The following is a 10,220-nucleotide window of genomic DNA, read 5'->3' on the forward strand; positions in this document are numbered from 1 at the left end:
CCTGTTTTCCTTCCACTTATAAGTTTTCCTTAAAGCAGTATTAGTTTCTGACTGGAATATTTTGTGTGTTCATCGGATCGCACAACTGAGCAACTGCAAAATCCCCTCCATGCAGCCGCCCGGTTCCTGCAGCTGTGCACATTCCTGAGCCCAGCACCCGCTGAGGCTGCTGTGGCCAGCCACTGGCTGCCATCTTGGATACCAACGTGCAAAAAAGGAGAAATTCACAGAGACTTTTTAAGAAATTGTGAATCAAAAAGAGGAAGGCTTCAAAGATGGTGTAAACCCAAACAAAAAGTTGACAGCTCCTAGAGGAGCCCTAGGAATCATACTCACGTCTCGAAGGAAAAAACAAAGGTGGACGTTCTCAGAGAAGGAACTGCAATGAGCTCTACCAGCCTGTTAGTGCTGAGTCTGTCTCTTGCCCGGCGTGCTCAAAGTGGGGATGAAACACATTTGCAATAGCTAGAAAACTAGTCTCTAAGCTGAGAATCATAGTCTCCCCATTAAATGATTCTTCCCTCTCACTTAACAGCTTCAGAACCAGTTTGACGCGTAGCAGAAGCTCCTGCCGCATAATGGTTTACCCAGACCGGCCACACTGCCAGGAGGGTCTTTAAAGAAACGTCAAGAGCCATGGGATAATTACGATTTTCTTTAAGCCAAATTAATATTTTCCCCATTCTATGAAAAGGGAATTTAAAATATATACATATATGGATGTATGTGTGATTATATATGCACGTACAAATACATTTATACATATATGTATGCATTTATATAATTATCTCTTCATAAAATTTTGTAAACATTCCAAATGGCACAGAACTGAATAGAAAACGATTTATAAATACCTGCAATGAACCTTTATTTTATGATATTTTTAATTCTGTGTACTTAATGTAATTTTTATCAAGTTGGATAAAATGTTTCAAACCATGGAATTAATTGAGACACACATGTGAGATGTATAACTGCCTCCAGTGAAACCTTTGCTATCGAAAGAATTAATGAATGCAGGACCTAATTTTATAGAAATTTTATCAAAATTTCTTCCCTGTAAAATGCTGAACAGGTTATGAAATTTTAACAAAATTATTGGGTTTTTGTGCACAGTGAGACTCTATGTTATTTCAATATCTCATCATCTGACCTCTCATGTGCCAGCCCTAAATCTGTCGTTATTCTTTTGCCTTCTTTTATGCTTATTACTCTTACTGTTTTCAAATTATAGTCTACTGCATTTATTGTGGATGTGCCAAGGGAGTTTTTAAGATTTAAATATATACACATTCATTGGGAAGAACTAAATTTAGATGTGATTTCATATTTTTAGCAATTTTATATAAAACATTTGTGATTTTGATATATTAAAATGCACAATAGGGGCCGGCCCGGTGGCGCAAGCGGTTGGGTGCACGCGCTCCGCTGCAGCAGCGCAGGGTTCACTGGTTCGGATCCCGGGTGCGCACCGACACACCACCTGTCACGCCATGCTGTGGCGGCGTCCCATGTAAAGTGGAGGAAGATGGGCATGGATGTTGGCCCAGGGCCAGTCTTCCTCAGCAAAAAGAGGAGGATTGGCAGATGTTGGCTCAGGGCAGACCTTCCTCACAAAAACAATAAAATAAAATAAAATGCACAATATACTTTATAATTAAAACCAGAATGACCTAAGAAGTAAGTTGTGCTTACTTAATAAAACATAAAATTGGATTCTTATTCAATTAGCATTTTTGTGTCTCCTTATAAAATGAGAGAGTTCAATTCAATGATCTCTAAATTCCCCCTCTTTTATCAGACTTTTTAAATTCATTTTCTATTAGACCTAGGTCAGGAATTGATCTCTCCCTGTCAATAATCAGAAAGTAAAAATAGCAGTTCACCTTGTGGAGAGTTATAAGTAGTATATACTAAAATGTATATTTTGTTAATATTTCTTTTACTAAAAACTTAGGAGAAATTGGTAAATACCACAAATTAAGGCATTTTTTGTAATTATTTCCAGAGAGTGGAAGTTCCAAGAAGTGGGTGTGTTTTACTAGAGACAATTATAATTTCATTTGTGTAATATTATCTCTTCTTCTCAAGAAGCTTGCTGACTTGGACACGTGCTCCAGGAGAGAACAGCGTTTCTTTGGAAGAGAAAAGCCTCATACTAAGTCATAACTTGTACTTTTCCAAGCTTCCGAGATACGGTGGTTGGGCTGTTCTAAGGGATCCAAAAATGAAGTTAATACAATTCCATTTGCAATAGCATCCAAAGAATAAAACACCTAGGAATAAATTTAACCAAGGAGATGAAAGACTTGTTCACTGAAAACCACAACATATTGCTGAAAGAAATTAAAGAAGACTTAAACAAATGAAGAGACTGCCCATGTTCCTAGACTAGGAGAATTAATATTGTTAATATGGCAATAGTTATTGTTCAAATGGTGATCCAGAGCAACCTATAGACTCAGTGCAATCTCTATCAAAATGCCAACTGCCTTCTCTGCAGAAATGGAAAACCTAATTCTCAAATCCATATAGAATTACAAAAGGCCCCAAATAGCCAAAATAACATTGAAAAGGAAAATAAAGTAGAACTCACACTTCCCAATTTCAAAACTTGATCTAAAGCTACAGTAATCAGAACAGTGTAGTACTGGTGTAAGGACAGACCAGACATTCACATAAAGAATGAATAGAACTGAGAGTTCAGAAGTAAACCCAAACACCTATGGCCAACTGATTTTTCAATAATAGTGCCAGACCATTTAATGGGTAAAGAATAACCTCTTCAACAAATGGTGCCTGGACAATTGAATAACCATATGCAAAAGAATAAAGTTAGACCTCTACCATATACAAAATACCATGTACAAAAATTTACTCAAAATGGATCAATGACCTAAAATTAAGAGCTAAAACTATAGAGCTCTTAAAAGAAGATGTAGGAGTAAATCCTTATGACCTCAGATTTGGCAATGGATTCTATGACTCTAAAAGTATAAACAACCAAAGAAAATAGATAAACTGGATTTCAATAAATTAAAAACTGTGCTGCAAATGATGTTATCAAGAAAGTGAAAAAAGAATCTACAGAAAGGGGGAAAATAGTGAGAAATCATATATCTGATAAAGGTCTAGTGTAGAGAATACATAAAGAACTCTTACAGCTCAACAGCAAAATGACAAACAACCCAATTTGAAAATGGAACAAAGGAATTGAACAGACATTTCTCCAATGAATATAATACAAATGATCAACAATCACATCAAAAGATATACAACATCATTGATTGTTAAGGAAATACAAATCAAAACCACAATGAGATACCACTTCACACCCACTACGATATTTTTAAAGAAGAAAATGAAAAATAACCAGTTTGGCAAGAGTGTGGAAAACTAGAAACCCTCATACATTGTTAGTGGCAATGTAAAATTGTGCAGTCACTGTGGAAAACAGTTTGATGATTCTTCAAACATTTAAACATAGAAGTAACATATGACCCAGCAATTCTACTCCTAGGTATATACCCAAGAAAAATTAAAACATATGTCTGCACAGAAAATTGTACACAAAAATAGCAGCATTATTCAAAATATCCAAAAGTTTGAAACAACCCAAATATTCATCAATGGATGAATGGATAAATAAACTGTGGTAAATACATGCAATGGAATATTATTCAGCTATGAAAAACAATGAAGTACTGATACATACTACATTTGGATGAACCTCAAAAACATTATGCTAAGTGAAAGAAGCCAGACAGAGGTCACATATTTTATGATTCCAATTATATGATACGTTAGTCAGTCAGTTTCTCCAGAAACAGAACCAATAGGAGATATATATTTAAAAAATGAGATTTATTATAAGGAATTGGCTCATGAGATTATGGAGGCTAGCAAGTTCCAAAATCTGTAGCGTGAATCAGCAAGCTGGACACCCAGGAGAGCCAATAGTTTAGTTTTAGTTCAAAGTCCGTTAGCCTTAAGACCCAAGAAGAGCTGATGTTTCAGTTTCAGTCCAACAGCAGGAAAAAAAATCAATGGCCTAGTTTGAAGGCCATCAGATGGAAGAATTCTCTCTTACTCAGAAATGAGTCAACCTTTTTGTTGTCTTCATGCCTTCAACTGATTGGATAAGGCCCACCCACACCAGGGAGGGCAATCTGCTTTATTCATTCTACCAATTTAAATGTTAATCTCATCCAAAAACACTCTCACAGAAACACTCAGAACAGTGTTTGATCAAATATCTGAGCATCCCATGGCCGTCAAGTGGACACATAAAATTAACTATCATGTAAGATATATCCAGACAAAGCAAATCCATAGAGACATAAACCAAGGGATAGGAGAGAGAGGAATTAAATTATTAGTTAAGGGGTGCAGGATGTTTTTATAGGGTGATGAAAAAACGTTTTGAAACTAAAGAGAGTTGGTGGTTGTACAACGTTGTGAATACAATGAATACCACTCAATTGTACACTAAATAATACTGAATTGTACACATTAAAATGGTTAATTGTATGTTATGTGAATTTCATCTCAAAAATAAAAAATAATTTTTAAGTAATAGAGTCATAAATTTGACAGCAAGAATTTAGTGAGAATCCTTAGGTGCTTCAAGTAAATTTAAATACATATATATATGTTCCAGTCACAGATAATGATACTGGAAATCAAACTAAAGGAAGTGGAAATATCTAACATAGAGCTTCTCTCTTCTGAAGTGACATTGCCCTTCCTCAAAAAACTTCATCCTTCATCCTCAAAACTCATAAGCGGAAAGCATAACTTAGCGAATGCTTTAAAGACCAGGAAATTCAGCAACACATAATTTATTTAATTGAACTACTTCATCCATGTAGAGCAGACTACAGTAGTGTACACTGACTTCTTACCCACATGGAAAAATGATGTAACAGGTGTGTGTGTGTTTTAAAAATAAAGGATGTGTATTCACTATAATGTCAAAAAAGAATCAGAGAAATAGCTTGTTAGCTCAGCCTCTCACCAGTGCACGCTTACCCCCTCGGCTGGGACTGCCAGTGTTTTATCTAGGACAATGTCAAATGCCTCAGATGAGATGGGCTCCACACCACGTTGTGGAAACCGAGGCTACAGCCCAGAAAACTAAGGCGACATGTGCTTTTCAGGGTTTTTAAGATCAAATGAGATACTGAGGTCAAATGCTCTGTGGGTGAACTAACGTATTACTATTTGTATCTCTATGCTTCTTTAAAAATTTTTCATGTTGTTCTTGTTTTATTTTCTTTTAGATGGTGACTTCATGAAGTGTCTTATGAAAGAAGTGTGAAGGTATGGAAAGGAATTGAATCAAGACTTTTCACCTCTTTTCCTAAATTCTATTTTCCAGTTACACAAGGTCATTCTTATTTTTCATACAAATATCTTCAAAGGTCAAGTTTCATTTTAGATGAATAAGCATCATATATAGAATAAGAATGCTATGTGTTAATAGCAACCTGCTTCTTTCATCTGTGACATAGCGTACATGTTTATCTGGTTCCAAGTCATGTTGTTCCTGCTACTGCTTAAAATCAGAGAACTCTCATGGATTTAATCCTTATCATATTGCTAAATAGTTTACGGCTCTCTGCTTTATATATCTATCTTGACTAATATTAATCTTCTCTCCCAACTTAGCAATATTTTCAAATGTAAACACACACTGAAAGGAAATTATTGAAATGTGGATTGTGGGTGACATTAATAACCTTACATTACAGATTGCCCAGGCTCTATTCAAGCATCTTGAATGAGTAGCACATCAGGAACTATTATACTGACTGTCACTACTATAAACAAACAGATTGACTCCCCCATTTTTCAAGTTTAAAAGTATTTTAAAGTTTAACGATGGTCAATGAATCTTCATATTATAAGCTAGAAAAATCTTTGAGAGATATGCTTATCCATAGAAAAATTGCTGTCTCTCCTATTTTAAATAACCTTCCTTAGTCAAGGTCTACTGCTGTAAGGCCAAAGTATACTCCATTCTAGTTCCCTCTGTATAATATGTTTTTTCAAACTGAGAACATGTAATGAATGGTCTATCAAAATGTGCCCATTTTTTGCTTTTTATTCTTCCTTTTTCGTGAATCAGGACTCTGGCAAAGTTCTATTTTATTGGTCTTTCCAAAAACAAGCAGATTTTGGATTAAATTATTTTTTGTGAAATTTTTTATTTTGTGTTTTTTATTTCATTAAATTCAGCTTTGATTTTTATTCATTCTCTCTTCCTAGTTTCTTAGGTTTATTGTGTTTTTCCTTTTGTAATTCCTTAGGGTGATTTCCTGTTTTTATTTTTCCCTAGTTGCTTTATTTCTAGTGTTTATTCCTTAAAAACAAAGGTATTTAAGCTGTGACGTGTTCTTCTGGGCTTAGCTGTGTGCTATCACATTTGGTATTCAGTGTTCTCCTTACCGCTTTCTAGCGGGATTGTGACTTCCCTTTTTATTCTGTCTTGGATCCAAAGATTTTATGGGAGTGTGTTTCTTAGTACTCAAGTAGTAAGATGTTTTTAGTAACCTCGTAACAGACTCTGTGGCTTGACAATCTCTAGTAAGTTTTTCTTCATGGCTAAATAATGAACACTTTTTTCTGTGAAAGTTATATGAAAAAAGTACAGCTTCTGTTTGGGAGATGTAAGCTTATGTTCACAGCTATTTTGTTTGTTGATTGTTTTATTCAATTTCTCCAAGCCTTAGTTATTGTTTGTCTACTAGATCTGTCCATTTTTGAAGAAGGCATATTAAAGTTTCCTGTTATAGATATGCTCCTATCACATAAAGCATTTTGCATAGTTTTTGTCTTGCACATTTAGTTCATATATGTTTTACATATAGAGATATCAGACTGTTAGTTTTCCTTTTATGATTATTCAATATCCCTTTGTTCTTATTAATGCTTAACCTTAAATGAGAAATTATTATTTTAACATTTTACAATATTAATTATATCATATATTAATATATTGCCTTCCCAGATTTCTACTTTTTAGGATTTTTTGGTAGGTGTCTTATTAGTTTTATCTTGTTTAATATTGGTTTGTTTTTTCATTTATTCTCTTCTTATCTTTTTTTCAAGCTATTCATTTGTTTTAAGTGTGATTATTATAAATAGTGTATCACTGGGTTTTGTATTATAATGCAACATAGCAGTCATGTTTAACTACAGCATTCAGCCCACTTGCATCTACCGTGATGGCAAATATATCTGATTATAGGTCCTCTATCTTACTCCATGATAACTAAATATTTCAAGTTGTTGTTTCTTCTTTTTTTAAATTTTCCTTGGCTTTGTTAGTTTGATCATTTCTAATTATTCTTTTTCCTCTAGTTAATTTGTAAATTCCTCTAGTTAATTTGTAATTTCTTCTGGTTAATTTGTAATTTGTAATTTGTGAGTCTTTTCTATTCCATTGTTATCTCTCATAATTTTCAACTACTTTTTGAAAACAAATTACCAAATATTTCCCCCACCATGATGTAGTGTTTCACTCTTAAAGATGGATTGCACCAAAATGCTTTTTCTCTCATTATTTCCATCTCTCTATAATTATGCTCTGTTTTGGGATATTTTATCCACTTCAACTTTTAGTTCTTAAGGTTGAGTCTCACCTGTAACCATCTCATCTTTAATTCATCAATTGTTTACTTAGGAAATCATGTTTTCAAGTTTAGATAGTTAAGTATTCTTTTTAATTTAATATTTCAACTTAAATACTTCTCTACCAGGTTGCTTTTTTTTTCCTCTAGGCTTGTATTGAATTACTTCTGAGCCATCTTCCTCTCTCTGAACATTTACATGGACTTCTGTGTGGATGGGAGTGTGGTTTGACAGAGCACAGGAGAGAAGGTAGTGCCCTTGTAGGTGATGGAAGGTAAAGCGCTCACTCCCCTCTAAGTCACACGTGTAAAATCAGAAAATCCGCCAGTCCCTGCCAAGGTCCCTAGCCTGCCTCTGGACGGTGAAGGCCCAGTCCGCCTCTCCGGCTGTTTCCTGGTCTCGTGGAGGCCAAGGAGACCCTGCACAATCTCGTGGGGCTGTGGTTGACAGAAACAGCCTCATATTTCACGGAGCCAAGCTCTTTCCAGGATCTGCTACTTTCCGGCTCTCACCCCAGGCTCCTTATTGCGGTTTTCCAGACACTTTCCCATCGCAGCAGGGAAAGATCTGCATTCATTCTCTCTACTGAGATTCCCAGAAACCGGAGCCTCCAGTGCACCGGGTGCTCAGAGGCCCTAATAGCCATTAGGAAGGACACGAAATCAGGACTGGGAATGGAGTGGGAGGATCTGCATTGGAAACCACCATCATGTTCTTGCTCTACTCATTACCTATAAGCTAAGCCATTAGCACAGAGCATTAACAGAGTGTTAGTTTTAAAAGTCTAGTGCCTTTAAACTGGTCTCCCTGATTCTAATCACCTCTCTCTAACCCAGCAGTAGCCAAATCCTCTAAAGATTTCTTAAACGTGCTGATTTCTGAGGTCCACTCTGAACTAGTAAATCAGAACTTCCAGGAGCCCTATAGTACCACTTGTTGGCTGCTTCACATGAGCTTTAGCTCCCAAATTAAAATGTAAAGCTTTTTGAGTTATAGAACAAGTTATACAACACTTTAGAGAGTCTACATGACACCTTAGAGAGCCTAGCACAACGACAAGAATAAAGAGGAACTCTGGCAGGGAGAGGGCATAGAAATGTGAATAAACACTTAAGAAAGTACTGGGTAACATGAGTGATAGATACAGAAATGAAGGATTATAGTCTAGCACAGAAAGTAACTCAATAGAGGCAGGCTGAAGGCAGAATGGTGACCTGTGGGGGGAGTGGCTCCGCCGGGCACAGGTATATCAGGAAAAGGCTTCCAGAGAAGGAGACAGGGCAGGGCTGGGAGAAGGAAGGCAGCATTTTCTAGATGGACAAGACTTCTGTTTCTGCATCAATAGAAAGTGTCATTACAAGTATTTGGATGTTAAAGGGGAGCTTTTTGTGCACAGACTATGAATTGTAGTCACCTGATTTTTAAAGCTAATATTCAAATTATTAAAATTAAAAGTGCAAAAAACAATTTTCCATGAGCTTTAAGTTCAACTTACAAATCTTATAAACTATTTATAACCAATACTTTAGAATTTAGTCAAATTCTCTTACACATTTCAATATCTCAAGTCTAAAATCAATTGCACACATTTCAATATCTCAAGTCTAAAATCAATTGCTTAATCACACATTTTAAATTTTCAGCATGAGAGGCGTGGTCAAATTCTCTATCAAGTTCTCTTAAGTATTACATGCACTTTGAATACCAGAAACATGTAGATTATTCCAATGATCAAATTGCCTCTATGCTCAGGATAAAAATATGAATTTCCAAAGGTTGATTTACTTGCTCATTTTTTTAAATTAATACCTTCCAGGAATGGGAAATCTACTCATCTACCAGGGGAAGAGTTTTGCTATCTGAGCAACCATGGGCATCTTCTACAGATGAATTCTAAAACAGAGAACCAGGAGCCACATATGCACCCAAAATGATTTTACCAGGACCACAGATCCGCATACTGAGCCATCTTTATAATGAAAACTGTAGATTATTTCTAGATCCTTACGAACAAATGCTTTGATTTCAGTCTCCAGCCCCGTCTTGGTCACAGCTAACTTCCCGCCTGAAGGAAGTTGTATTTTTTTTCTAGGTTTACTGTCTGGCAAGGCCACACCTTGACTGAGGTCGCAATACTAAGTCATGCTAATGACAAAATGACAAACGCGGTTTCCGTTTCAGTGAGCTTAGCCTGAGGGACGAGTAGGGGATCATATGCTATCCTTTAGAAGTCTAAACTCTACCCTCTCTGGGAGAGACAATGCCAAAAAGCAGGTGGCTTGGAATGACAAGTCATATGACAGGGTGACCAATCTTATTCTTCCATTCGAAGTGGTGAAGTTAATGCCACACCCCAATTAACCAAACTACATGAGGAATTATATTATTGTAATAAAGAAAATATTTTAATGATACTAGATGTTGAGTTTGTATATTTAGTTCCAAGGGATGTCTGAGATAGGAAAGCTAAAAACAGCAACCCCATAAAATTAGCTTTCCCACTTGCATATGACATCCAGTGAATATACTATCTTCCTTGAAAGATTTTGAACTTGAGCAAGTTTTTCCAACATCAATGAGATGTT

This window comes from Ceratotherium simum, chromosome 10 (genome assembly GCF_057802395.1).
Source record: "Ceratotherium simum simum isolate JZ-2026a chromosome 10, ASM5780239v1, whole genome shotgun sequence".
In the NCBI taxonomy this organism is placed as follows: domain Eukaryota; kingdom Metazoa; phylum Chordata; class Mammalia; order Perissodactyla; family Rhinocerotidae; genus Ceratotherium; species Ceratotherium simum.